General features: G+C 42.6%; 1 protein-coding gene and 1 long non-coding RNA gene across 9 annotated transcripts in view; one reads left to right on the top strand and one right to left on the bottom strand.

Moving 5' to 3' along the window:
- The window catches only part of LOC137518726 (uncharacterized), a 102,878-nt gene extending 77,358 nt beyond the window's left edge, over positions 1–25,520 (bottom strand). The window contains exons 1-3 of one of the 3 annotated variants that reach the window (XR_011020875.1): positions 25,488–25,520; positions 24,270–24,372; positions 2,184–2,395 (exon numbers count right to left, since the gene is read on the bottom strand). This is a non-coding gene — a long non-coding RNA (uncharacterized lncRNA). Of the gene's footprint in view, positions 1–2,183; positions 2,396–24,269; positions 24,373–25,441 lie in introns of those variants that run through there. The other 2 variants (XR_011020874.1, XR_011020876.1) reach the window with 2 other exon arrangements.
- Positions 1–26,234, top strand: part of ATXN1 (ataxin 1) — a 439,823-nt gene that overhangs the window by 200,078 nt on the left and 213,511 nt on the right. The gene's annotated exons all lie outside the window — the stretch shown is intronic.

The following is a 26,234-nucleotide window of genomic DNA, read 5'->3' as shown; positions in this document are numbered from 1 at the left end:
GGGTATCAGAATCTGATTGCTTGGGTGATTCTTCTCTGAAAATGGCACCATTAGTGAGCACCTTATGAAAACATGAAAGGTGCACAGCCTTCTTTAACTTATTTTGGTTCCTGGACGTAGAAACTACGTCTAGGAACCATGCGCGCTACCGCGCACTCCCGCGGCCGGTCGTGCGCGTGCACGCGCGCTCCCGGCCAGCGGTTCGTTAGCCAGGCAATCAGTGAATCGGGCTATGGAGCCCGATCACTGATTCCTCTCCCCCGCTGAAAAAGCGACAGCTTCTCTCGGAAGCTGAGCCTTTTCTGGTTGTTACCTCCCCCATGCGTCGCTCTAAGCGTGTGTTACGCTTAGAGTGACGTCATGTAAACAAACTCATGGCCGCCATCTTGTGGCCAAAAAGTAATACTACAACTAAAAGTAAAAAAAATGAAAATCAACACACATTTACATTATAAACATATTGTTTACCTCCCACCCTCCCAAAACTACCCAAATAAAATGTTTAATATAAAAAAAAAAACATTACGATAAAAAAAAAACTGTAAATATTTACCTAAGGGTCTAAACTTTTTAAATATCAATGTAAAGATGAAATATTTCCATGTTTTTATTATTTTAAACTTGTAAATAGTGATAGATGCAAAACGGAAAAAATGCACCTTTATTTCCAAATAAAATATTGTCGCCATACATTGTGATAGGGACATAATTTTAACGGTGTAATAACTGGCACATATGGGCAAATACAATACGTGAGTTTTAATTATGAAGGCATGTATTAATTTAAAACTATAATGGCTGAAACTGAGAAATAATCATTTTTTTCCGTTTTTTTCTTATTCTTCCTGTTAAAATGCATTTACAGTAAAGTGGCTCTTAGCAAAATGTACGCCCCAAAGAAAGCCTAATTGGTGGCGGAAAAAACAAGATATAGATCAATTCATTGTGATAAGTAGTGATAAAGTTATAGGCTAATGAATGGGAGGTGAACATTTCTCAAGTGAAAACGACGGAACGCGAATGGGTTAAAGAGACACTGAAGCGAAAAAAATGATGATATCATGAATTGGTTGTGTAGTAGGGGTAATTACTAGAACATTGGTAGCAAAAAAAATATTCTCATATTTTTATTTTCAGTTATACAGCTTTTTTTTTTTATAACATTGCATCATTCTCTAATACTTGCAGTTTACACATTAATTAGCATTCTAAAAGTTTTTGCAGAACAGGCAGTGAACTTTTGACCTGTCCTGAACTGTTTTCTGCAAAAGAAAAACACAATACAGCTGAGATAACCCAATCAGAAATCGGAGCTCTCCACAAAGTTGCAGAGCTCAATGGCTATTTGCATAGATAACTGGAGTTTCTTAACTCTTCCTGTACTGGAAACAAATATTAGACTTATGTCTCTGCTCCTAATGCTTTATTTCTTAGCTGTACTACACAACCAATTCATTATATCATAATTTTTTTTCCGCTTATGTGTCTCTTTAAGTATCAGCATTACCACAGGGTTGCCTGTGGCTGCATTTCCTCTCATCATGTCAATCCTTCATACCAACACGAAGGCCAGGGAGTGTTTGTTGCGTAGGGACATTCCAGAAGTTGCGTTAGATATTGGATTTTCATTTCATTCGTTGCAATCATGGAAGATCAGTGTTGTCGGTCATATCTTCCGAATAAGAACCAGAAAAGCTTTTATTCGTCAAGTACGCCAAATGACGTACCACAATAAAGAAGGAATGATGCTTAACCTCAGATGCAGTGCCGGATGAATTCATGTCTTTACTACACATATAGATTGGTTGTTTCCTTCAGTATCCAGAGCACGCAGGAGGTCAGTACCCTGAAAACCCGAATCTATTTCTAACTTCTAGAGAATCAGCCATCCCCAAATTAAGTTTGTGTCCGCAGTGCCGGTTTCTTTCTTTCTTCTCTTTATACGTACCTGGAATTGTTTGTGGTACACGTGGCAAAGGCAGTAGAACATTGAAAGATATATTTGACAGTATGAGAAATGCTCATGGTGCAGGCATAGATATGGGAAGCATACATATAGAGCAGACAGCAAGAACACCAACAACTAGGGAGAGGGGCAAGTCCTGCACAGGCGTGCTTGGAAGTCTATTGTTGAAGCAATGCTGGCTAAGGAGCTAAAGTGCTGAAGGTGGACTGACCTGGCCGGGGGAGCGAGAGTTCAGTAGGTGGACAGCCTGGGAGAAGAAGGTGCTCCTTCACCTGGTGGATCTGGAGGGGATGGCTTGATAGCAGGGGCACAATAGGAGGAGCTTGAAGAAGCAACTGCCAGGGTGGTAGGAGTCGTGCGAAATCCTGATGGCCCTTGTCCTCATTCTGGCATTATGGAGGAGTCTTGCTATTCACTTGCAATTGAAGGCTATTGAAGGACACAGGCAGCACAATCATCAGTGAGAATTAATGTAAGAGTGAACAGAGGCACCAGCAGGATAAAAGGTTCTAAAAGGCTTAAAATTCCTCAGGAGGTGGTGGTGGACTCGCCTCCCTGAAGCAGACAAGATACCGTCAGTTTTATGACAACCGGTTTATTAATATACTCCAATATACTCCAAACAAACAGTGCAATGCGTTTCACGGGTATGTTCCCGCTTCCTCAGGCAATAAACAGATGGGAGTACACAGTATAGTCTCAAGGTCACGAATAGCGCCTCTGTTCATATCTGATATGTACACTGACTGCTTACCTAGTCACCTGAAAAGATGTGAAGTTCTTGGGATGGTTGTATTAGCAATGTTACTTATTGGATCTACTTTATCACTTCACTAAAATCAATAAAATAAGATTAGTTGCAGGAATAGAGCTAGATTTTCGACATTTATTTTACATTGGCACACTCTCATTATCTTTCAATTAACACAGGAAGCTCAGCATATCAAAGAGGAATAGTTTAAGGATAAGGTGAAACAAAATGTCATAGCATGGAACTTAAATGAATGGTTTTCTTTCTCCTACTGAGTAAAGGAAAAAGTGCAGGTACACTTTACTTCACAAAAGAAATGCCAGAGAACAGAAGCTGAAATATAATTGATTGTTTTTGTATTATCCGTCTTTTAATTTTGCTACTCTCAGATGTAACATGAAAACCGGCTACTTTGTAAAACGCAGTAGGGAGATAATTCTGGGGGCGGAAATGGAATTATTAAAGAAAAAAATAGCATTACTATGAAATCAAGTGCTTTATAGTAAGTTGAAAATAATATTCTAAGGCATCAGGAGGCAAAGACCTTGGCTTTACAAGGAGAACCATAGGCAACAAAATCAAATGAACCCTAAAAAGATGTCTTTCATTTATTTCATAGAAGATTAACTGGGAAGTGTTTATTATTATTTTATTATTCATATTATTGAGGGGTGAGCATGGGGTGAAAAATAGCAGGCAGTGCACTGTGGTAGAACTACTGCTGGTAACAGTGATTTAGACACACTTTACACTCATTGCACTGTGCTGTTTTTGACTGCTGCCTCTCCATTAGAAATCTTCAGGTCAATGAGTGGGTCCTTGCATGTAGCACAGCTCATTCAGTATGGTTTGTGGGAAGAGAGGAAACGCAGATCACTGTTTAACGTTTTTCCAGCCATATACGCAAGAAGTTTGGAGATTAGGGGCAAATTTTCAGTTATATTTGAAAAGGAGAATTTGAACCCCAGTTCACACTCCAGATTTGTTAAAGGACAACTGAAATGAAAAGAATATCGAGGCTGCCACATTTTATTTCTTTTTAAACAATACCAGTTGCCTGGCAGCCCTTCTGCAGTAATGTCTGAATAACACCAGAAACAAGCATGCAGGTAATCTTTACAGATCCGACAATGATGACAGAAACAGATGAACTACTGCATGCTTGTTCAGAGGCTATGGCTAAAAGTATTGGATGCAGAGAATCAGCTGGACTGCCAGGCAACTGGTATTTAAAAGGAAATCTATGGCAGCCTTCCTATCCCTCTCGCTTGAGTTGTCCTTTCAGGCCCTTAAACAAACTAGAGTAAAGTTGGCTGAGGCGGCCAATACTGACCCCCTCTGTGATAATTACAATAACAATAACATTTCTATAGCGCTTTTCTCCCATAGGACTCAAAGCGCTTAGGCTCTCTCAGATTCAGTAATTGGTAGTAGGATGAAGTATTCACACAAAAAAAGTTATATTTCTGCAAATGCCAAACTGAACAGGTGGGGTTTCAGTCTGGATTTAAACATGTCCAGAGACGGAGTTGTTCTGATGTGCTGTGGTAGGGAGTTCCATAATGTAGGAGCGGAATGACAGAAGGCTTCTGGGACCAAAAGTTTCCAGGTATGACTAGATTATTAGAATCTGAGATTGCAGGGATTGCTACGCAGTTGCAACATTTCTTTCATGTATCCAGGGCCCAGATTATGTAGTGATTTAAATGTCAGTAGGCAGTTCTTGAATAACATCCTCCATTTTATGGGTAGCCAGTGAAGGGAATGCAGGACTGGTGTTATGTGGCAGTGACTGGGTTCTTTGGTCAACAGTCTGGCAGCAGTATTCTGTATCAGCTGTAGGCGGTACAAGTCCTTTTTTGGCAGGCCGATGTAGAGAACATTACAATAGTCCAGTCGGGATGTATTAAAGGCATGGACTAAAGTTGGCAGATCTGCTGGGGGGGATGGGGTGCTTGATTTTCGTGATGTTCTTCTGGTGGAAATAGGATGATTTCACCACAGCAGAGATATGAGTTATGAAGTTTAAATCCCCATCAATTAGAACTCCCAGGCTTCACACATGCTCAGAGCTGCATAGATGTGTGCCTCCTATTTCCAGTGGTGAAGACTGCAGGTGAAGTTGTTTTGTTGTCATGCGCTGCCCTCTGTTCACAAGGACTTCAGTTTAATCTGCGTTTAGTCTCAGCCAGTTGTCACTCATCCATTGCTATAGTTCGGCTAAGCAGGCGTGTATAGTTGGAGTTGGGTCTGTCACACCAGGCTTGAAGGAAAGGTATAGTTTGGTGTCGTCCGCATAGCAGTGGTATGTCAGGCCGTGTTTTTGGACTCGTTTTCCAAGTGGTAATAATTGTGTGAGTACAGCGGCCCGACACCGCCACCCAGCTAGTGATCCGTCAGACGGATCAACTCAGCTGACCGACGGCCAATAGCTTTGTGCTCGCCGCTCACCCCACCTGTTGAGCGATGTCTTTTCTGCATTGCTCCTTTGGCCCTCCACATTCCCTCCCCCCATGCATAGCAACAGAACCCACCATTAGCCTGTAGGCTGACTGTGTCTGTACAGCCTCAGCCCAGTGATATCACCCAAAGGATTGGGTCTCGATCCCTGTTGGGCGACATCCATCCTGCATGTGTACAGGCTTTAATTGTTAGTAAAAGAGAATAGGGGATTATGCCTTGGCCTGCACAATTTTCAGGTTAGTTGTATCCACTCCATAGAACTTTCCTTTGGAAAACTTAGTCATCTGACCCAGAGATTTCTGTGCAAAGTTTGGAGTTGCCAGTAGAATGGTAGTTCCTTAGTACACAGCCAGTGCCTGACTCCATCCAGCTCCTCCCTCTGTTACTGAGATAGATTAACTCTTTTTGAGCAGCACTACAGCTACAATTCTGCAGTTACATTCTGCTCTATGTGTAAGAGCATTCAATCATTTCCAAATACTCCCGACTGTGCTCATAATATTTACTTTATTGGATGTTGCATAACAAAACATTACAATGAACATTCTCATATTTAACATTAGCTGCTGTGTGTTCATTTGTACTGATATGTTATTTTAACATCTACTCTTACATTGTTGACAAATCTTTATCCAAACATCTTTTCAGTTGTCTCTGTGAGAGCGTATATCTAAGGGCTGTAACTACCTCAGAAATGTCACGTCACGTGTTACCTAACCGGTAAATTGACTTGGACCTTACCGCACTTATTTACCCTTTTTCTAAAAAAATTGGGCAGGGTGTGGGAAGGGTAAATGCCTCATTATCAAGACTCACTCTAGAGTTTGAGAGTTTTGGATTGACCGTACCATTCATGGGACCCCAATGGAAAGACCATCCAGACAAGTCCATTGCATTGCTGTTATGAGATGTGTGATTTCTGCCTGGTGTCTGTCATTATCATGAACGCTGTCAGTGAGCATTCCATCACTCCGTTTACATTTGAAAATGGCGTGGATAAATTTGGGCACAGGGTGAAGCAGAAAGATGGCTCTCCCTACTCTAGCTATTCACAAAACTATTTTCGAAACTGTTCCCTTACTGACTACCTAATCATTTATGTGGCTGTGTAATGTGGGCTCTGGCTATTGCCAGCATTCAAATTACCCCAGTTTTTGTTATCATAATTTGGCCTCCGACTATTGATGCCACCCATAATTCACACTACAGCCTGTGGTGGCGCCCAAATCCTGGCCACTGTGCTGCACCCAAATTAGCTGTCTCAATCACTGCAACAGGCAGAACAGACATGTCGGCCTGTGTGTAACATAGAATCCTTAACATGTCCATTGGCCTGTTGTGATCCATTTTGTGAGTCGCACAAGGTACTGATAATGGACTAGGAAATTGGGCTCCGTTGCGGCCGCTCTGAATATTCAGATTGGCACTTCTGTGCAGAATAAGTAAAATTTTTCACCATTTTCTAGCATTTAGCTAATGTAGCATTTGAAACTTGTTAAAAAGATGAATAAAAATAAAAAACAAGATCTTGTTCATGTTTTTCCCTGTCTTGGTTGGCAATTGTTACTTCTGCTTTTTGATTTGCTCTTTCTTTCTACTTAAAAGACAAACCAATACTTTCTACTGCTAGTTAGTACAAAAGAATCAGCAGAGCATAAAATTGACCTAAGATAAGGTAATCAGAGTACAGTTATTTCACACATAACTTTCCTATTGCTGAACTGATGCTTTCAAGCTTACAATTCTAAAATAAAAGAAGAAACGTACAATTTTTTATATAGTAGTTGCTGCTGGCAATGTTTCTATTCTTTCTTTCTTTTTTTTAACAGCTTTACATGTGTATATCTGTGTGATACACACATACATTCTCTTTCTTGTTATGGGTTTTTAAATAGCATAGCTAGCAGGTGGGTGGAGAAAAAGCATAATTGTGTATTTTTTTATGCCTACGTAGTCACTGTTACTGACTCAGTGTGTCTTCATTATTGTTCACAGTCTGCTTCTTCATGCCCTAAATTGACATTAAAATTAAGGGGTTGTAAACAATGAATGCTGTGAGGCAAACACTGGTTCATGTGTAAAGAGGGTATATCATACTCTATTAGGATGACTTACAGAAGGAGATATATGCATAGACGTTAGGCTTGGTACACATCAGCCAATATTTACTGCTGATTGACAAATGATATGATTAAAATGATCCGATTCTCAGTTGCTCTGAGTTGAATTTCCCTGTAGTCCAATCAGAAATGATTGAAAAAGAGTGAGCAGTTAGATTGCCCATACATTACTCCATATTTCGGGCTCAACAACCTTCCAATTCAATTACTTTATTGAATGGGATTTTATTTTTTTATGGAATCTGCATAGTGGGGGAAGTGGGGGGGATTATTTTGCATGAAACATTGTTTTCAAAGTGGTATGAAACACAAAACTCAGCAAAAAAACACATAGAAAACAAAAAAGACTAGTCTAATGTCATTTAAACGCATATTTACACTTTACTGATGCTAACTGATACTATTGCCAGTTGCAGGACAAATTATCAGATTATCTTGTAATTTAAAGCACGGCTGGGGAGTCGGTCCAAAAATCCACCGACTCAGACTCCTCAGTTTAGGATTCCTCCGACTCCTCGACTCCGACTCCTCTAATTTGCATATTACAATTTTGTTGATTAACAGTATGTAACGTGAAATTCGTCTCTTAACTGCCAACGCTTAGGAATTTTACAAGACAACTGAAGTGAGAAGGATATGTAGACTACTATATTTATTCCCTTTAGACTAAAACTAGTCCTTGGTAAGAGTACTTGTAAAAGGTACAGAATGGAACAAAGAACATCTATCAGGCCCTAGGCAATGTAACTGTGGGTACATGTAAGAGTGATGTGCAGGTTAGCTGCAGGGGAATGAGGAGATTCTTCCTCTATTAAACATTCTTCATGCACAATCTGAACCAGGTTTATGGGTGATAGACAACACCACTGTGTTCAATGTGCACAACATTCTCAGTGCATTCCCTGCAGCTCTGTGGGGAGTGTATATGTAGAGTATAGTACTACTGTGTACCAAAGTAAACCTGAGACAGATGAATTTAAAGTTTTATACATACTACACCTGCGCAGCACTATTGCGCAGGCGCAGAATGCTCCTGGCTGTGGAAGCAGCATGTAGCCAGACTGCTTTGACTGGCTGAATTACCGGGACTTATAGCAGAAGATCCAGGTGGTGGAGGTGGACAGCGAGGGACTGATTAGCCTGAAGGGGGCTGGAGGAAGCCCCAGGTATGTATAACACTCTTTTCATCCGTCTCAGGTACCCTTTAATTTGTAGTCACCAAACCAAATTTTAACAACATATCAAATTATTTGATTTCATGAGCGAAGAGAGTGCATACATTTGCATAAACCAGCATCAATGCAAAATTATTTCCATCTCATTGACCATCTCTATTAGTGACACGGCTACACATCAGGCTTTATTCTTACAGCATAGACATTATTTGGTATATATGTTACGGCCAGAACCCGAAGTGTGGCCACTTCGCGTTCTGGCCAGCCACTTCGGGTTCTGGCCGGCCAATGTGCGAAGTGGCCGCAGCGGAGCGGCCAATGTCAGAAATGTAATTACTACACTAAGCTACAATTTATTTTACGGCCGTCTCGCTGCAATGTATAACAACTTGCTTAATTTCATTAAATATAGCCGGCGGCAATGTAATAGATGAAGCCGCCGGCTTTCGCACTGCCTCCTCCTCCTCCCCCTCCCCCCCCGCCTCTCTCCTCTCCCTGCCTCCTATACGATACGGAGCAGCCGGCGGGGACACGCGTGTCCTCGAGAGTCGTTCGTCGCGGCAGGGTTATCTTGCCGTTCTTGCAAAGCGGGTGCTCTGCTTGAACTGATGACGCGCAGTTCAAGCCGGTCACTAGAGCGAGAAGTGCCTGGAAGACGGACGTCTGCAGTCATCGCGGGCGCACTGCGGAGGTAAGCTACCGATACTTATTCCTTCACCCAGGGGGGCCAGATAAGCAGGGGGGAGGCTAGCGGGGGGCAGCGAGATGATATAGGATCAGCGCAGGAGCCTGCCAAAGGTAAGTTGCCGCCGCTATTAACACTCCATGGGAGGGCCAGGAGACTCGGCAGGAGGGAGGGAGGAAGGCAGGGGGGGGGGGCAAATGGGGGCACAAGAGGACATATGGGGGGCACCGGAGCACACATGAGGGGGCACAGTAAGACACATAGGGGCACATAAGCACACACAGGACACATGGGGGAGGCACAGGAGGACACATGAGAACACACAGCAGGACACATAGGGGGCACATGAGGACACATGGGGGACACAGGAGGACACATGGGGGGCACAGAAGGACACATGGGGGGCACATGAGGACACAGGAGAACTCATGAGGACACATGGGGGGCACAGAAGGACACTCCATGGGGGGCCAGGAGACTCGGGCAGGCAGGGGAAGGCAGGCACAGAAAGGCAGGGAATCCCCGACGTGGCGGCGGGTCGCATCGGCGGGCGTTATTAAGTCGGGGATTCCCTGCCTTTGCCGTATAAGACGCAGGGACTTTTTCTCCCCATTTTTGGGGGAGAAAAAATGCGTCTTATACGGCGACAAATACGGTAACTAATTTTGATTGGTTTATTTCATTTTTGTGGACTGAGCACAGCTATTACTGTATATATACAGTATATATACATTATTTTTAATGACTACTATCTGAGAAATAGAACATTTTATCATATTTTCTATTTTAATTACAGTTACAAATTCATTAGGAGTCGGAGTCGGTGCATTTTTCTCCGACTCCAGGCACCCAAAATTGCTCCGACTCCACAGCCCTAATTTAAAGTGTACCAGAGACCTGCAAATGTAAAGACATTTACGGCGGCAAAGTGGCACCCCCAGGACCGCGTAACGCCGATCAGCAGCGGCACCTGGGGGACTAATCAGCCGGGGATCACGCGCATAGATGCACACGCATCTGCCGGCATTAGGCCCTGCCCACCAGCGACATCAACCCGCCGGCCAATTAGCAGCGCCGGCGGGTTTTTAACCCTGCGATTGCCGCTTACAAAGTGTATAATACACTTTGTAATGAATACAAAGTGTATTATACAGGCTGCCTCCTCCCCTGGTGGTTCCAGTAATCGAGGGACCACCAGGGGAGGAGGCAGCTATTGTAGTAAAAACACCAGCACACTGATCCTACCCCCCGATCACCCCCTCAGACCACTATTTGCACCCAATCACCCATCAATCACTCCCTGTCACTATCTGTCACGGCTATGTTTTAGATTGGGTCCTAAATTGCCCCCTGGGGGCTCCTGATCACACCCCCCCCACACACACCCTTAGGTCCTCCCCAGACCCCCCTCCCCTGTGTACTGTATACATCTATTCTCCCCTGTGATCACCTGTCAATCACCCCCTGTCACCACCTGTCACTGTCACTGCCTCCCATCAGATCAGACCCTAACCTGCCCCCTTGCGGGCACCTGATCACCCGCCCACACCCTCAGATCGCCCGCAGACCCGCCCTCAGATCACCTCCCAAGTGCATTGTTTACATCTGTTCTCCCCTCTAATCACCCACTGATCACCCATTAATCAACCAACAATCACCTCCTGTCACCACCTGTCACTGCTACCCATCAGATCAGGCCCTAATCTGCCCCTTGCGGGCACCCACACACCTGCCCGCACCCTCAGATCGCTCTCAGGCCCCGCCTGATCACATCCCCAGTGCATTATTTACATCTGTTCTCCCCTGTAATCACCCACTGTTAAAACAAGAAAAAGAGGCGAGCACGCATAATTGGGCAATTAATATTGCTTTTAACATATATTTGATGGGGGAAAAGGGTCACAGACCCAACTAAAACATATACACAAGAAAAAGAAAAAGCAACCCCTCTATATGTAAATTATCAATGAGCACTGATTGGACCAGGACACCAAGGAAGTATAATATATATCTTTATTGAAGCCAAAATTTAAAAATTAAAAACATCTAAAACAAAGCAAGCCGTATCCATGTCTATATAAGGCCTCAATGATAGCAATTATGTGGTTGGCCTCGCAGGTAACAGAGGGCACAGCAATGTATAATCAATAAAGTACAATAGTTTCCAAATAGTGCGTCCCTCTCAAAACAACATGTGAAAAGTCAGCTCAGTATTAAGGAATAATGCAATTTAAATAAATTAGATTAAATTGAATACTGAGTCACACTATGCATCAAGAGGAGCGCACTAATGTATATAGAAAGATAGCTGTACCTACAGGGAGTGCAGAATTATTAAGCAAATGAGTATTTTGACCACATCATCCTATTTATGCATGTTGTCTTACTCCAAGCTGTATAGGCTTGAAAGCCTACTACCAATTATGCATATTAGGTGATGTGCATCTCTGTAATGAGAAGGGGTGTGGTCTAATGACATCAACACCCTATGTCAGGTGTGCATAATTGTTAGGCAACTTCCTTTCCTTTGGCAAAATGGGTCAAAAGAAGGACTTGACAGGCTCAGAATAGTCAAAAATAGTGAGATATCTTGCAGAGGGATGCAGCACTTTTAAAATTGCAAAGCTTCTGAAGCGTGATCATCGAACTATCAAGCGTTTCATTCAAAATGGTCAACAGGGTCGCAAGAAGCGTGTGGAAAAACCAAAGCGCAAAATAACTGCCCATGAACTGAGAAAAGTCAAGCGTGCAGCTGCCAAGATGCCACTTGCCACCAGTTTGGCCATATTTCAGAGCTGCAACATCACTGGAGTGCCCAAAAGCACAAGGTGTTCAATACTCAGAGACATGGCCAAGGTAAGAAAGGCTGAAAGATGACCACCACTGAACAAGAGACACAAGCTGAAACGTCAAGACTGGGCCAAGAAATATCTCAAGACTGATTTTTCTAAGGTTTTATGGACTGATGAAATGAGTGAGTCTTGATGGGCCAGATGGATGGGCCCGTGGCTGGATTGGTAAAGGGCAGAGAGCTCCAGTCCGACTCAGACGCCAGCAAGGTGGAGGTGGAGTACTGGTTTGGGCTGGTATCATCAAAGATGAGCTTGTGGGGCCTTTTCAGGTTGAGGATGGAGTCAAGCTCAACTCCCAGTCCTACTGCCAGTTTCTGGAAGACACCTTCTTCAAGCAGTGGTACAGGAAGAAATCTGCATCCTTCAAGAAAAACATGATTTTCATGCAGGACAATGCTCCATCACACGCGTCCAAGTACTCCACAGCGTGGCTGGCAAGAAAGGGTATAAAAGAAGAAAAACTAATGACATGGCCTCTTTGTTCACCTGATCTGAACCCCATTGAGAACCTGTGGTCCATCATAAAATGTGAGATTTACAAGGAGTGAAAACAGTACACCTCTCTGAACAGTGTCTGGGAGGCTGTGGTTGCTGCTGCACGCAATGTTGATGGTGAGCAGATCAAAACACTGCCATGGATGGCAGGCTTTTGAGTGTCCTTGCAAAGAAAGGTGGCTATATTGGTGTTAAGCTTGGAGGTGTAATCTCCACAGTCAGCATGCAACACATAAGCTGACGTGAAGGAGGTACACACACCAGCACAAGGAATCAGGATATCCCCAGTTTAGTGGAGGAGAGGACTGACTCCAATAGGAGATTGTGGTGCACAGAGCCGGTGCAGATCCGAACAGCCACAAACAACACTTTCGTAATAACGTCTCAGCGCAAAGTAGCGCTGAGAGCATAAACCAGGACTGAGGAGAACAGGACAGGTAGACAGAATGAACGCTTGCTTAACTAGCCACTACTTAGTGACAGCAAGCATCCACAATAAAACAGACTGGAATGAGGTAGCCAATGCGTTTGCAGCGATGGCGTGCCTCACAAAGACAGGACAGGATAGTCAGGAAATAGCAGGATCAAGATAGATAAACGTAACACAGATAAATATACAATAAGTATGATTTCCTAGCGTATTACAATTACAGCTATCAATGAAACTATTTGTAACGTCTGACTAACATATGTATATATCGGCAATGAACCGATATATGACATAAGCAGGAACTCTGACTAAGACTGGAGTAATACAGGGAACAAGACTCAGAAGGATTCGCTATCTCTTCGCAGAGATGAACGCAATCCACAAACAGGACCAGGAACAGGATAACTAGCTCAGCGTGCTGGAACGCTGACTAACGGAACACAGGATAAAAACAGTACGTATATATCAGCGACACTGATGTATCAACGTAACACGAATACAAGGAAAATAATAAACGTGCAAGTATGCGTATATATTGGCGATGAACCAACATATGACACAAGACAAGCAGAGTAACAACTTCTAGAACAAGAGCAGAACTAGGAGGACTCGCTGACCCCTTCGCAGGAGTCAGCGCAGTCCACACGGACTAGGAACGAAGTGGGGCACGAGCAGAGTAACAGACAGAATCTGAGACTATGGTAGCCCATGAGGCATTGCAGGAAGCAGTTCTTTATACTGAGGTCATCCAATGGGAGCAGACCTGCAGATTCCCACACAAGTGAATGGTAATTAATCACAGGCTGACAGCAGGAAAAGGCAGACAATAATATGCAGCCTGCAGGAAAGGGATTGCCCCTCCATTGCAGCAGACAATGTTTGTTTACACAAAAGCATATTAAACTGTCATTAACTTCAGAGCGACTGCAGATGGAATCAGCAACTAGTTTAAGTGCAAACCAAACTATGCAAGCAAATGCATGTAATGACATCAGAACTGCTTGGGTTGCAATACCACTGCAGTCAGCAGTAAACGCTGCAGAAGCGATCATAACAATTGGTCACTGATTTGTTTTTGTTTTGTTTTTGAATGTCAGAAATGTATATTTGTGAATGTTGAGATGTTATATTGGTTTCACTGGTAAAAATAAATAATTGAAATGGGTATATATTTGTTTTTTGTTAAGTTGCCTAATAATTATGCACAGTAATAGTCACCTGCACACGCAGATATCCCCCTAAAATAGCTAAAACTAAAAACAAACTAAAAACTACTTTCAAAAATATTCAGCTTTGATATTAATGAATTTTTTGGGTTCATTGAGAACATGGTTGTTGTTCAATAATAAAATGATTCCTCAAAAATACCACTTGCCTAATAATTCTGCACTCCCTGTATATAAATTCCTAAATAGTACAATAATAATAAAGAGCTAATAGTATTGAATCAATCAATAAACAGTAAATTGCAGGAGTCACAAAGTGCATAAGCGTGCATAATAAATGGGAGAAATTGCTCAACAATTGCTGGAGCGCCCATGCAGCCGTCCCCAGGCCATATTGATCTGCTTATTTAGGTGAGCTTCGCCAATTCCTATCTAATTGTGCCACTACAATATTGCCATCAGTCTCTTAACACACTGTCACTTTCATCTACCTTGTTCTTATAATTTTCTCGGTCTTGGTATCATATAATTGTTCACATTGACAATTCACTATTATTTGCACTAGGCACTTTATTGCTTGTTGAGTAATTGCTCCCATTTATTATGCACGCTTATGCACTTTGTGACTCCTGCAATTTACTGTTTATTGATTGATTGATTTCAATACTATTAGCACTTTTTTATTATTGTACTATTTAGGAATTTATATAGGTACAGCTATCTTTCTATATACATTAGTGCGCTCCTCTGGATGCATAGTGTGACTCAGTATTCAATTTAATCTAATTTATTTAAATTGCATTATTCCTTAATACTGAGATGACTTTTTCACATGTTGTTTTGAGAGGGACGCACTATTTGGAAACTATTGTACTTTATTGATTATACATTGCTGTGCCCTCTGTTACCTGCGAGGCCAACCGCATAATTGCAATCATTGGGGCCTTATATAGGCATGGATACGGCTTGCTTTGTTTTAGATGTTTTTATTTTTTACATTTTGGCTTCAATAAAGATATATATTATACTTCCTTGGTGTCCTGGTCCAATCAGTGCTCATTGATAATTTACATATAGAGGGGTTGCTTTTTCTTTTTCTTGTGTATCTGTAATCACCCATCTGTCACCACCTGTCACTGCTACCCATCAGATCAGACCCTAATCTGCCCCTTGCGAGCACCTAATTACCCGCCCACACCCTCAGATCGCCCTCAGACCTCCCCAGTTCATTGCTTGCATCTATTCCCCCCTCTAATCACACCCTGAGACACCCATCAATCACCTCCTGTCATCCCCTAGCACTCCTATCCATCAGATCAGGCCCTAATCTGCCCCCTGCAGGCTTCTGATCACCCGGCCAAACCCTCCCCCTCCCCACCGCAGTGGCATAATTTTTTTTTTCTGATCACTGCTGGTCTCTATGACTTAATTGTGGCTGAGACCAACCGTTATGCCACACAATACGCAACCGCCATGCCACACAATACGCAACCGCCAATCCAAGAAACTACCATGCCCAGCCATTTCGGTGAAAACCACTCCAAATTTCCAAACGTAACATTTTTTGGGGCCTTCTCCATAACATGGGTCTAGTCAAAAAGAATGTATTGCGGTCTTATTGGTCTACGCACCCAATACATCTCATGCCCATGCAGCAGAGCCATGTCCAGGTCACGATTTGAGAACATCCTGCGCTTCCTGCATTCAGTGCCAATACAACCTGTCATCTAAGAGGCCACCCTGCTTATGACCGGTTCCACACAATTCGGCCCCTCATAGACCACCTGTCATCAAAATTTGCAGATGCTTATACCCCTGAACAGTCATTTTGAGGCATTTGGTTTCCAGACTACTCCTCACAGTTTTGGGCCCCTAAAATGCCAGGGCAGTATAGGAACCCCACAAGTGACCCCATTTTAGAAAAAAAAGACACCCCAAGGTATTCCATTAGGTGTATGATGAGTTCATAGAAGATTTTATTTTTTGTCACAAGTTAGTGGAAAATTACACTTTGTGGAAAAAAAAACAATAAAAATCAATTTCCGCTAACTTGTGACAAAAAATAAAATATTCTATGAACTCACCATACTCCTAACGGAATACCTTGGGGCATTGTCTTTCTAAAATGGGGTCACTTGGGGGATCCTAAACTGCCCTGGCATTTTAGGGGCCCTAAACCGTGAGGCGTAGTCTGGAAATCAAATGCCTTAAAATGACCTGTGAAATCCTAAAGGTACTCATAGGACTTTTGGGCCCCTTCGCGCACTTAGGCTGCAAAAAAGTGTCAGTTGTAGGGCTGATCGGAACAGCTGAAATCCGATTTCGTCGAAATTTCGTGTACCGCATGCAAAAACCGAGTTTCGTGTTCCAAATTTTCGTGTTCCGAGTGCATTTCTATTGAATTAAATAGTGTTAACTTCTGCGGTTAATTGTAAAGCCCCCGTACATGCTATCATTACCAAATTTGCCATGTTTATTAAGCAGAAGGGATATGGTAAAAAAAAAAAATTGTGAAAAGAGTTTTTGAGCAAATCGATTTCAAAGTTTCATAAGAAAAATGTTTTTTAAACTGTGTAAAATGACACTGCTGCAGAACAGGTTACTGCATTCCGAGTTCTGTATACATATTGTATACATTTCGTGAAAACAGACAGCGTGGGTCCCCCCTCCCAAGCCTCGTTAACCCCTTGTCCCCCATGCAGGCTGGGATAGCCAGAATGCGGAGTCCCGGCCACGTTGGGCTTCGCACCCTGAGCTATTCCAGCCCGCATGGTCCATGGTATGGGGGGGCTCTGGAGGAGAGGGGCGGCCAACCCCCCGGGAGCGATAGCTCTGTGTGCCGCTGGTCTGGTATTCTGCACTGACACTGTCCAATCACGCTCTCGCAGTACTTCCTGTGAGAGCGTAATTGGACAATGCAATGCAGGAGACCAGACCAGCAGCGGCACACAGAGCTCTTCTCTCGGTAAGTGATTCCGGCTCGCTGCCAAGCTTCCAAGTTTAGGTAGGCAGGTATATAGGTGTCCCCAGTATAGATATACCCAGGTCTATAGGTGTCCCCAGTTTAGGTAGGCAGGTCACCAGTTAGTGGGGGCCCCCATGCTGGAAGGGGGGGCAGTGGGCACAGAGTGGCAGGGAGGAGTGGTAGCCTTCCCCCCTCCCTCACCTAGGGTCCCCCTTCTGTGCTCCCCCTCCAAAATTGCAGCCAGCAGCGGCAGCGAGCGGGAATCACTTACCGAGAGAAGAGCTTTGTGTGCCGCTGCTGGTCTGGTCTCCTGCATTGCATTGCCCAATTACGCTCTCACAGGAAGTACTGCGAGAGCGTGATTGGACCGTGTCAGTGCAGAATACCTGACCAGCGGCACACAGAGCTATCGCTCTCGGTAAGCCGTTCCGCTGGCTGGCTGGAATTCTGGAGGTGGGGGGGAGTGCGCAAGGGGGGCCCTAGGTGAGGGAGGGGAGGCTTCCCCCCCCTCCCCGCCGCTCTGTGCCCACTTTCCCACCTTCCTGCGCTGTGCCCCCCTCTATCCTCTTAGGAGGTCCCGCGCACCTGCCGATCCTGCAGAACTCCTGGGGATGAATGGCTGTAGACAGCCTCTGCAATCTGTATTGCATAAGCTAGAAACACGAAAATTATTTGCTAAAACAAGAATTTTCAGCAAACAGTGTCATAAACAAAATGGCTGCTGGGGAATCCCCGTTCCCCGGAGGCCACCTCAGAGTGTCAGAATACGCGTTATTTCACATGAATGGGTGGGTCCAGGGGATTAGGGAACCTCCTGCTCTGGTCACCTGGACCCACCATCTATGTGAAAAATCACTGGTTTCGCCACTCTAGTGTGGCCTCCAGCGATCGGGGATTTCCCAGTGGCCATTTGTATTGCATCACTGTTTGCCGAAATTTCTTGTTTTAAAGGCAACATTTTCGTGTTCTCAGCCTCTGCTATACAGATGCAGAGGCTGACTGTGACCATTCAGTGGTGGGAGTTCGTCAGTGTGGGAGGGTGGTGAGATGTCCTAAGAGGATACTGGCGTGGGACCACTCCTGAGGTTACTGGCGTGAAATTATCCCAAGGTAAGTATCCCTGGTTAATTTAGAACAATAAAGGACTTTTTTCGTTGTCGTGTTTTTATTTCTTTTTTTAACTCTGCTGAAATGGGTAAGGGATACCGTGTACCCCTATACTCATTTCTCCTGGGGAGGGGGCGGCTTCCGGGGTCCGCTTGTTAAAGGGGAACCCCGGATGGCACCATGAACCCCCCAGGATGTCGGCGGCCCCCACCTCCTCCTGGGGCACCGGAGGTGGGGAAGAGCCCCTTGTCCATGGATTGGACAAGGGCTCTGGGGGAGAGGGGGAGGTTGGCCGCCCCTCTCCTCCAGAGCCCCCCCATACCATGGACCATGCGGGCTGGTATAGCTCAGGGTGTGAAGCCCCACGTGGCCGGGACTCCGCATTCTGGCTATCCCAGCCTGCATGGGGGACAAGGGGTTAAGGAGGCTTGGGAGGGGGGACCCCACGCTGTCTGTTTTCATGAAATGTATACAATATGTATACAGAACTCGGAATGCAGTACCCTGTTCTGCAGCAGTGTCATTTTACACAGTTTAAAAAACATTTTTCCTATGGAACTTTAAAATCGATTTTTTTCAAAAACTATAAAGTCTTTTCACAATATTTTTTTTAACCATGTTCCTACTCATCTGCTTAACGTACATGCCAAATTTGGTGATGATAGCATGTAAGGGGGCTTTACAATTAACCATGGAATTTAGCACTATTGACTTCAATGTAAACGCGAATTCGGTACTCGGAATTGCCGAATTTTCGGGTTTTGAGAGCTTACTCAGAACTGCCAAATTCCGATGGCAAACTCGAAATTCGGAATCCGAGAGCTCAGCCCTAGTCAGTTGGTATTGCCGTACTCAGGAGAAGTAGTATAATGTGTTTTGTGGTGTAATTTTACACATACCCATGCTGGGTGGGAGAAATATCTTTGTAAATGGACAACTGTGTGTAAAAAAAAAAAAAAATCAAAAAATTGTCATTTACAGAGATATTTTCCCACCCAGCATGGGTATGTGTAAAAATACACCCCCAAACACATTATACTACTTCTCCTGAGTACGGCGATACCTCGTGTGACACTTTTTTGCAGCCTAGGTGCGCTAAGGGGCCCAAAGTCCTATGCGCACCTTTAGGCTTTACAGGGGTGCTTACAATTTAGCACCCCCCAAAATGCCAGGACAGTAAACACACCACACAAATGACCCCATTTTGGAAAATGGACACCCTAAAGTTTTCAGAGAGGGGCATGGTGAGTCCGTGGCAAATTTCATTTTTTTGGGGGGTCACAAGTTAGCAGAAATGGAAACTTTTTTTTTTAGTTTTTTTTTTGGTCACAAAGTGGTATTTTCCGCTAACTTGTGACAAAAAATAAAATCTTCTATTAACTCCCCATGCCTCTTAGTTAATACTTTGGGATGTCTTCTTTCCAAAATGGGGTCATTTGGGGGGGTATTTATACTATCCTGGAATTCTAGCACCTCATGAAACATGACAGGTTGTTAGAAAAGTCAGAGATGCTTCAAAATGGGAAAATCCACTTTTTGCACCATAGTTTGTAAACGCTATAACTTTTACCCAAACAAAAAAAAAAAAAAAAAATCCAATAAGTGTCTATTTATTGATCAAAGACATGTAGCACAATAAATTTAGACACAAAATTATATAGAAATTTTAGTTTATTTGAAAAATGTCAGCACAGAAAGTTATTCATCTTTTTTGATGAATATAATAAAAACTAAAAGCCACAGCAGCAATCAAATAGCACCAAAAGAAAGCTGTATTAGTGACAAGAAAAGGAGGGAAAATTCATTTAGATTGTAGGTTGTATGACCGAGCAATAAGCTGTTAAAGCTGCAATGGTCTGAATGGAAAAAAAAGTGTCTGGTCCTTAAAGAGACACTGAAGCGAAAAAAAAAATATATGATATAATTAATTGGTTGTGTACTATGAATAATTACTAGAAGATTAGCAGCAAAGAAAATATTCTCATATTTTTATTTTCAGGTATATAGTGTTTTTTCTAACATTGCATAATTCTATAATATGTGCAGATTTCACAACACTCAGCATTCAAAATGATTCTTTCAGAGCAGTCTGTGAACTAATGACCTCTCCTCTGCCAGAGGAAAAGTAAAAAATTAACTAACAGTTGAGATAATAAAAGTCAGAAAACAGCCCTCTCCACGACTTTGAAAGTCGTAGAGCTTAATGGCTTTTTTGTATAGAGATAACAACTGGAGTTTCTTGAATCTTCCTGTACTGGAAACAATTAGACTGATGTATCTGATCTTAATGTTTTGTTTCTTAGCTGTACTACACATATAAATCATAATATCATTTTTTTTTCACTTCAGTGTCTCTTTAAGGGGTTTTAAGACTGCAGTCGTTAAGTGGTTAAAAGCTAGTGTGTGGTTTTTTTTTTTTTTGGGGGGGGGGGTTCCCTTATCGCAGTGCTCCCTTTATTCTAGCCTGCATTCTATTCTAGATTTTGCAGCAAGCAGATAAAGATGGCAAGCGTTTTTAATTGAGGCCAACATAGTAAAAATTGTAAAACGCAAAACACGTTTGAATTTGCAATTGTGATTTTCCAATTGCATTTCACAAATTTTGGTGTGAATGAACCCTAGAGAACAACTAAAGCAAGAGGGATATGGTGGTTGCTTTATTTATTTCCATTTAAACATTACCAGTTGCCTGGCTATCCTGCCGATACTCTGCCTTTACAGGGAGTGCAGAATTATTAGGCAAGTTGTATTTTTGAGGAATAATTTTATTATTGAACAACAACAATGTTCTCAATGAACCCAAAAAACGCATTAATATCGAAGCTGAATATTTTTGAAAGTAGTTTTTAGTTTGTTTTTAGTTTTAGCTATTTTAGGGGGATATCTGCGTGTGCAGGTGACTATTACTGTGCATAATTATTAGGCAACTTAACAAAAAACAAATACATACCCATTTCAATTATTTATTTTTTACCAGTGAAACCTATATAACATCTCAACATTCACAAATATGCATTTCTGACATTCAAAAACAAAACAAAAACAAATCAGTGACCAATATAGCCACCTTTCTTTGCAAGGACACTCAAAAGCCTGCCATCCATGGATTCTGTCAGTGTTTTGATCTGCTCACCATCAACATTGCGTGCAGCAGCAACCACAGCCTCCCAGACACTGTTCAGAGAGGTGTACTGTTTTCACTCCTTGTAAATCTCACATTTTATGATGGACCTCAGGTTCTCAATGGGGTTCAGATCAGGTGAACAAGGAGGCCATGTCATTAGTTTTTCTTCTTTTATACACGTTCTTGCCAGCCACGCTGGAGAGTACTTGGATGCGTGTGATGGAGCATTGTCCTGCATGAAAATCATGTTTTTCTTGAAGGATGCAGACTTCTTCCTGTACCACTGCTTGAAGAAGGTGTCTTCCAGAAACTGGCAGTAGGACTGGGAGTTGAGCTTGACTCCATCCTCAACCCGAAAAGGCCCCACAAGCTCATCTTTGATGATACCAGCCCAAACCAGTACTCCACCTCCACCTTACTGGCGTCTGAGTCGGACTGGAGCTCTCTGCCCTTTACCAATCCAGCCACGGGCCCATCCAGTCTTGAGATATTTCTTGGCCCAGTCTTGACGTTTCAGCTTGTGTGTCTTGTTCAGTGGTGGTCATCTTTCAACCTTTCTTACCTTGGCCATGTCTCTGAGTATTGCACACCTTGTGCTTTTGGGCACTCCAATGATGTTGCAGCTCTGAAATATGGCCAAACTGGTGGCAAGTCGCGCGCTTGACTTTTCTCAGTTCATGGGCAGTTATTTTGCGCCTTGGTTTTTCCACACGCTTCTTGCGACCCTGTTGACTATTTTGAATAAAACGCTTGATTGTTCGATGATCACGCTTCAGAAGCTTTGCAATTTTAAGAGTGCTGCATCCCTCTGCAAGATATCTCACTATTTTTGACTTTTCTGAGTCTGTCAAGTCCTTCTTTTGACCCATTTTGCCAAAGGAAAGTAAGTTGCCTAATAATTATGCACACCTGATATAGGGTGTTGATGTCATTAGACCACACCCCTTCTCATTACAGAGATGCATATCACCTAATGAGCTTAATTGGTAGTAGGCTTTCGAGCCTATATAGCTTGGAGTAAGACAACATGCATAAAGAGGATGAGGTGGTCAAAATACTCATTTGCCTAATAATTCTGCACTCCCTGTAATATTTTTAGCTATAGATCCTGAAGAAACGTGCATATCAAGCTGCAGGCTTGTTTCTGGTGTTATTCAGACACTAATGCAGCCAAACAGACCAGCAGGGCTGCCAGGCAACTGGTATTGTTTAGAAGGAAATAAATATGGCAGCCTCCATATTCTTCTCATTTTTGTAGTGCATTAAGACTACAATATACTATAAAAGTGAAGCCCAAAAACCCCCTTAATTTATTGAGTTACACAAATAATCGCATTTAAAATCACACTGTATAAAATTGTATATACAGGTTATATGTTTGACTTAATACATATTTTGGACTGCCTCACCCATACCAATTGAAGGAGCGCTGAAAGGTGAAAATTGCTCTAGTCCATAGTCCATATAGGGAAAAACCCCTAAGTGGTGGAGGCAGGAAATTTGGGCGCATGAGGCAGGTGGACAAAAAGGGCGCCGCCATTCACTCCCATAATAAATATCGTTTAATGGGCGCCCAACAGGAATAAAGGGCGCCGGAGAAATATAACGTTTTAAAAGCGGCGCCCGGAGACTTTTAATGTTTTATAACTGCTTCTCATGATTACACATTATTTAATGATTTATAATTTTTTAAACATTATTTTTAAACGAAAAACAGCACAATATTTTTCTTTAAATGTTATTAATGCTTATCACAGGGGGGTCTTAGGTTTAGGCACCACCAGGGGGTCTTAGGTTTAGGCACCACCAGGGGGGTCTTAGGTTTAGGCACCACCAGGGGGGTCTTAGGCTTAGGTACCACCAGGGGGGTCTTAGGTTTAGGCACCACCAGGGGGGGGGATCTTAGGTTTAGGCACCACCAGGGGGGTCAAGGGGTTAGGGGTAGGTACAGGGAGGGTTCTGTGTGAGAGTAGGGTTAGGTATAGTTTTAGTAAAATTCTTATTAATGTTTTATAAAACGTTCTTATACATTTCACTTTTTAAACAGGGAAGATTAATGTTTTTACAATTGCCGATTTCATACACATTATTTAATAATTTATAACTTTATAAAACATTATTTTTAAACAAAATATAGCACAATTTTTTTTAAACGTTATTCATGCTTATCGTTTAAAACCCTGCTCCCTTTTTCCCCGACCCCCTTTTTTAATGTGCGCCTAAGTGGTGAAGTGTATATGATGCGTTTATCTCCGATTTTTTTTGTGCTTTGAGGTTTTTTTCATTTTGGAACAGCGATTTTTATTGCAATGTGAATGGGCCCTTACTACTTCAGCATGCCTCTTCACATTCACAGGGGTTTTCTAACTAGGCTTCCTGGTATTGAAGTCTAGCAATGTGCTTACCAAAATTACCACCTGTTTGGATCACTTTCACAGTGCATTTTTGAAGACTACAGCTAGCAGTTGTCTCTATGTATCACTATAAAGCATGTGTATACATGTATCCTATATGAACGAGTGTATATGTATAGAATAGTAATGGGTGGAGTTCATATTTGAAAGTGAATTCTGTAGTAACAAACCAAATTGAAAAAAAAACCTGTCAAAAACTGTTAAGTAAGTGTTATATATAATCTCATAATGTGCTTAGAAGTTCCCATTACTAATTTAGGTAATTCTAGACCTGCAAATTGAAATGTTGCATCACGTGTGTACTTCCTTTTGTACAACTTCCTCTAACATTACTTAAATTGGTCAGAGCAGGAAAGCAAAATGTTAACATTACATGTTTGTAGTAAAACAAAGATCAGCAGTGTCTATTACCCGCAAAAAAAAAAAATGACCAAGTAAATAATAATTTATACATTAACCCTATTATAAAATTATACATTAATAATAGGGTAAAAATCTTATACCATGTATAAAATGACCATAAGCTAGTAGGAACTGCTTCTACCAAGAATCTGACCTGTGTATGTATCATCAAGGGATCCGGTGTGCCGACTAGCAATGCGCCTATGTAGAACTCCGCCCGAACTGTCCCCGATCTCTGCGGTTGCATGTGAAGGCACCTGAAAGAGGAACAGTGGTGAAAATAATGTAATGAAGAAAAAATGCTTAGTTTTATAACAATATTTCTTTATAAATTATTTAATCAGTGTTTACCCATTGTAAAATCTTTCCTCACCCTGATTTACATCCTGAAATTTAACACAGGTGGCAGCTTTAGTCCGGTCCGGTGCAGCTCAGCAGAATATTTGTTTACTGAAGACTCCAAAGCCTGTGAAAATAACGCCTGTTTTCACCGAATGCTCTGGGAGGAGAATTCAGCATAGCTAAACAGCTTAGGCTAAGCATCACTGGGGGCGGGGCTACATACCAATACAGCAATATACAGATAAAGGAAATGTTTCTGATGCTGAAACCAGGAAAATTATAGTAAAAATGATTATCCTGAATAATTTACCACATACTCCTATGTCACTACAGTGTCTCTTTAATTTTTTAGTCTTTTAACAGCCCTTCGGCTAGGTTCACATTCGCTTTTGCCAACGGAACCGGCCGCACGGTTCTGTTGTCCGTTCCGCTGAACAGGCAAAAAAATGCAGCCGGACCCAATTTTCTGGACCATTTTTCTCAGCGGAACGGAAGGTTTTGCAGCTACATAGGAACAAATAGAAAACTGACAGTTTACAGCACATTGGCAGTTTTTACCTGTTCCTGATGGCCGGATCCGTACGACCGGCTCCGCAAAAAAACGCAGATGTGAACCGGGCCTTCCATATTCTTAGATGATATTTGGTGACCCTTTACAGCCACAGTTCTAAATATAGCATGTCCAAATGTTAGGTTATTGTTTTGAAGATGTCTTTTGCAACTTAAAATCCGGTTTTCCAATTTTGTCAAATGACCTGAAGTAATAGTAAACACTATAATAGTGAAACATTGAAATACATGATAGTTTAGTTTTGGCTCTGCATTATCATGTTATTCAGAATGTAAGGATGGGGATGAGTACAGACTAAACTAAGAAAATATTTATACTAAAATAAAGATTTTAATATAAGTCCAGATATTCTCTAGATCCCTAATGCTCAACTTGCAGTCTTGAAGTACCCACTCCCCAGCACCCAGTCTGACCTGTGGGGGAAACAAAATTCAGTATCAACCTTTGGAAGAAGCTCACCACTCTTAGATCCTTTTACACTTAATCAGTTGCTGTCAGTTATATCTGAACAGACAACTGATGTGCAGCCCAGGTGAAGGTAATGGCAGTGTTCCTGTATGTTCACATTGCAGTATAATCTCATTATAGTACGCTCCAAAGGACCAGGAAAACCTGGTTTACTATATTAGAAGTTTACTATATCAAAAAATTTCCTAGAAATGGCCCAGCATGCCCTGGTACATTCTCTGCTGCAATGGACCAACTCTGTCCTCCCATTGGAGGTAGAGTACAAGCACTTGCACATTTGTTGGATTACAAGGTTATGCATACCTTAGGGCTGCATAGCTAGGCTGGGTAACTTGCTGGTATGGTACCCAGGGCCTCTTAGACCTTGCAGCCATCACTGAATAGAGGCAGCCGCTTCCTGTGAGTTGCTCTGATACCTCCGGTGGCAAGACTTGCAGCATGTGTCCTGCAAAACTTTCTGCTCACACTTGAGCCAATCATGAAGCCTCTCTTCCAAGTGCAACCAATCATGATAAGCCCCTCGTATCTGTAGTGCAAGTGGCACCGATACCTCTGTGGGTGGGACTTGGCACTCTCTTCTGCACCCTCTTTAAGGTGGCCATACACTGGTCGATTTGCCATCAGATTCGACCAACAGATATCCCTCTCTGATCGAATCTGATCACAGAGGGATCGTATGGCCACCTTTACTGCAAACAGATTGTGAATCGATTTCAGCCTGAAACCGATCACAATCTG

Source organism: Hyperolius riggenbachi, chromosome 5 (assembly GCF_040937935.1).
Source record: "Hyperolius riggenbachi isolate aHypRig1 chromosome 5, aHypRig1.pri, whole genome shotgun sequence".
Lineage (NCBI taxonomy): Eukaryota > Metazoa > Chordata > Amphibia > Anura > Hyperoliidae > Hyperolius > Hyperolius riggenbachi.
This window is presented reverse-complemented; position numbering and strand designations above follow the sequence as displayed.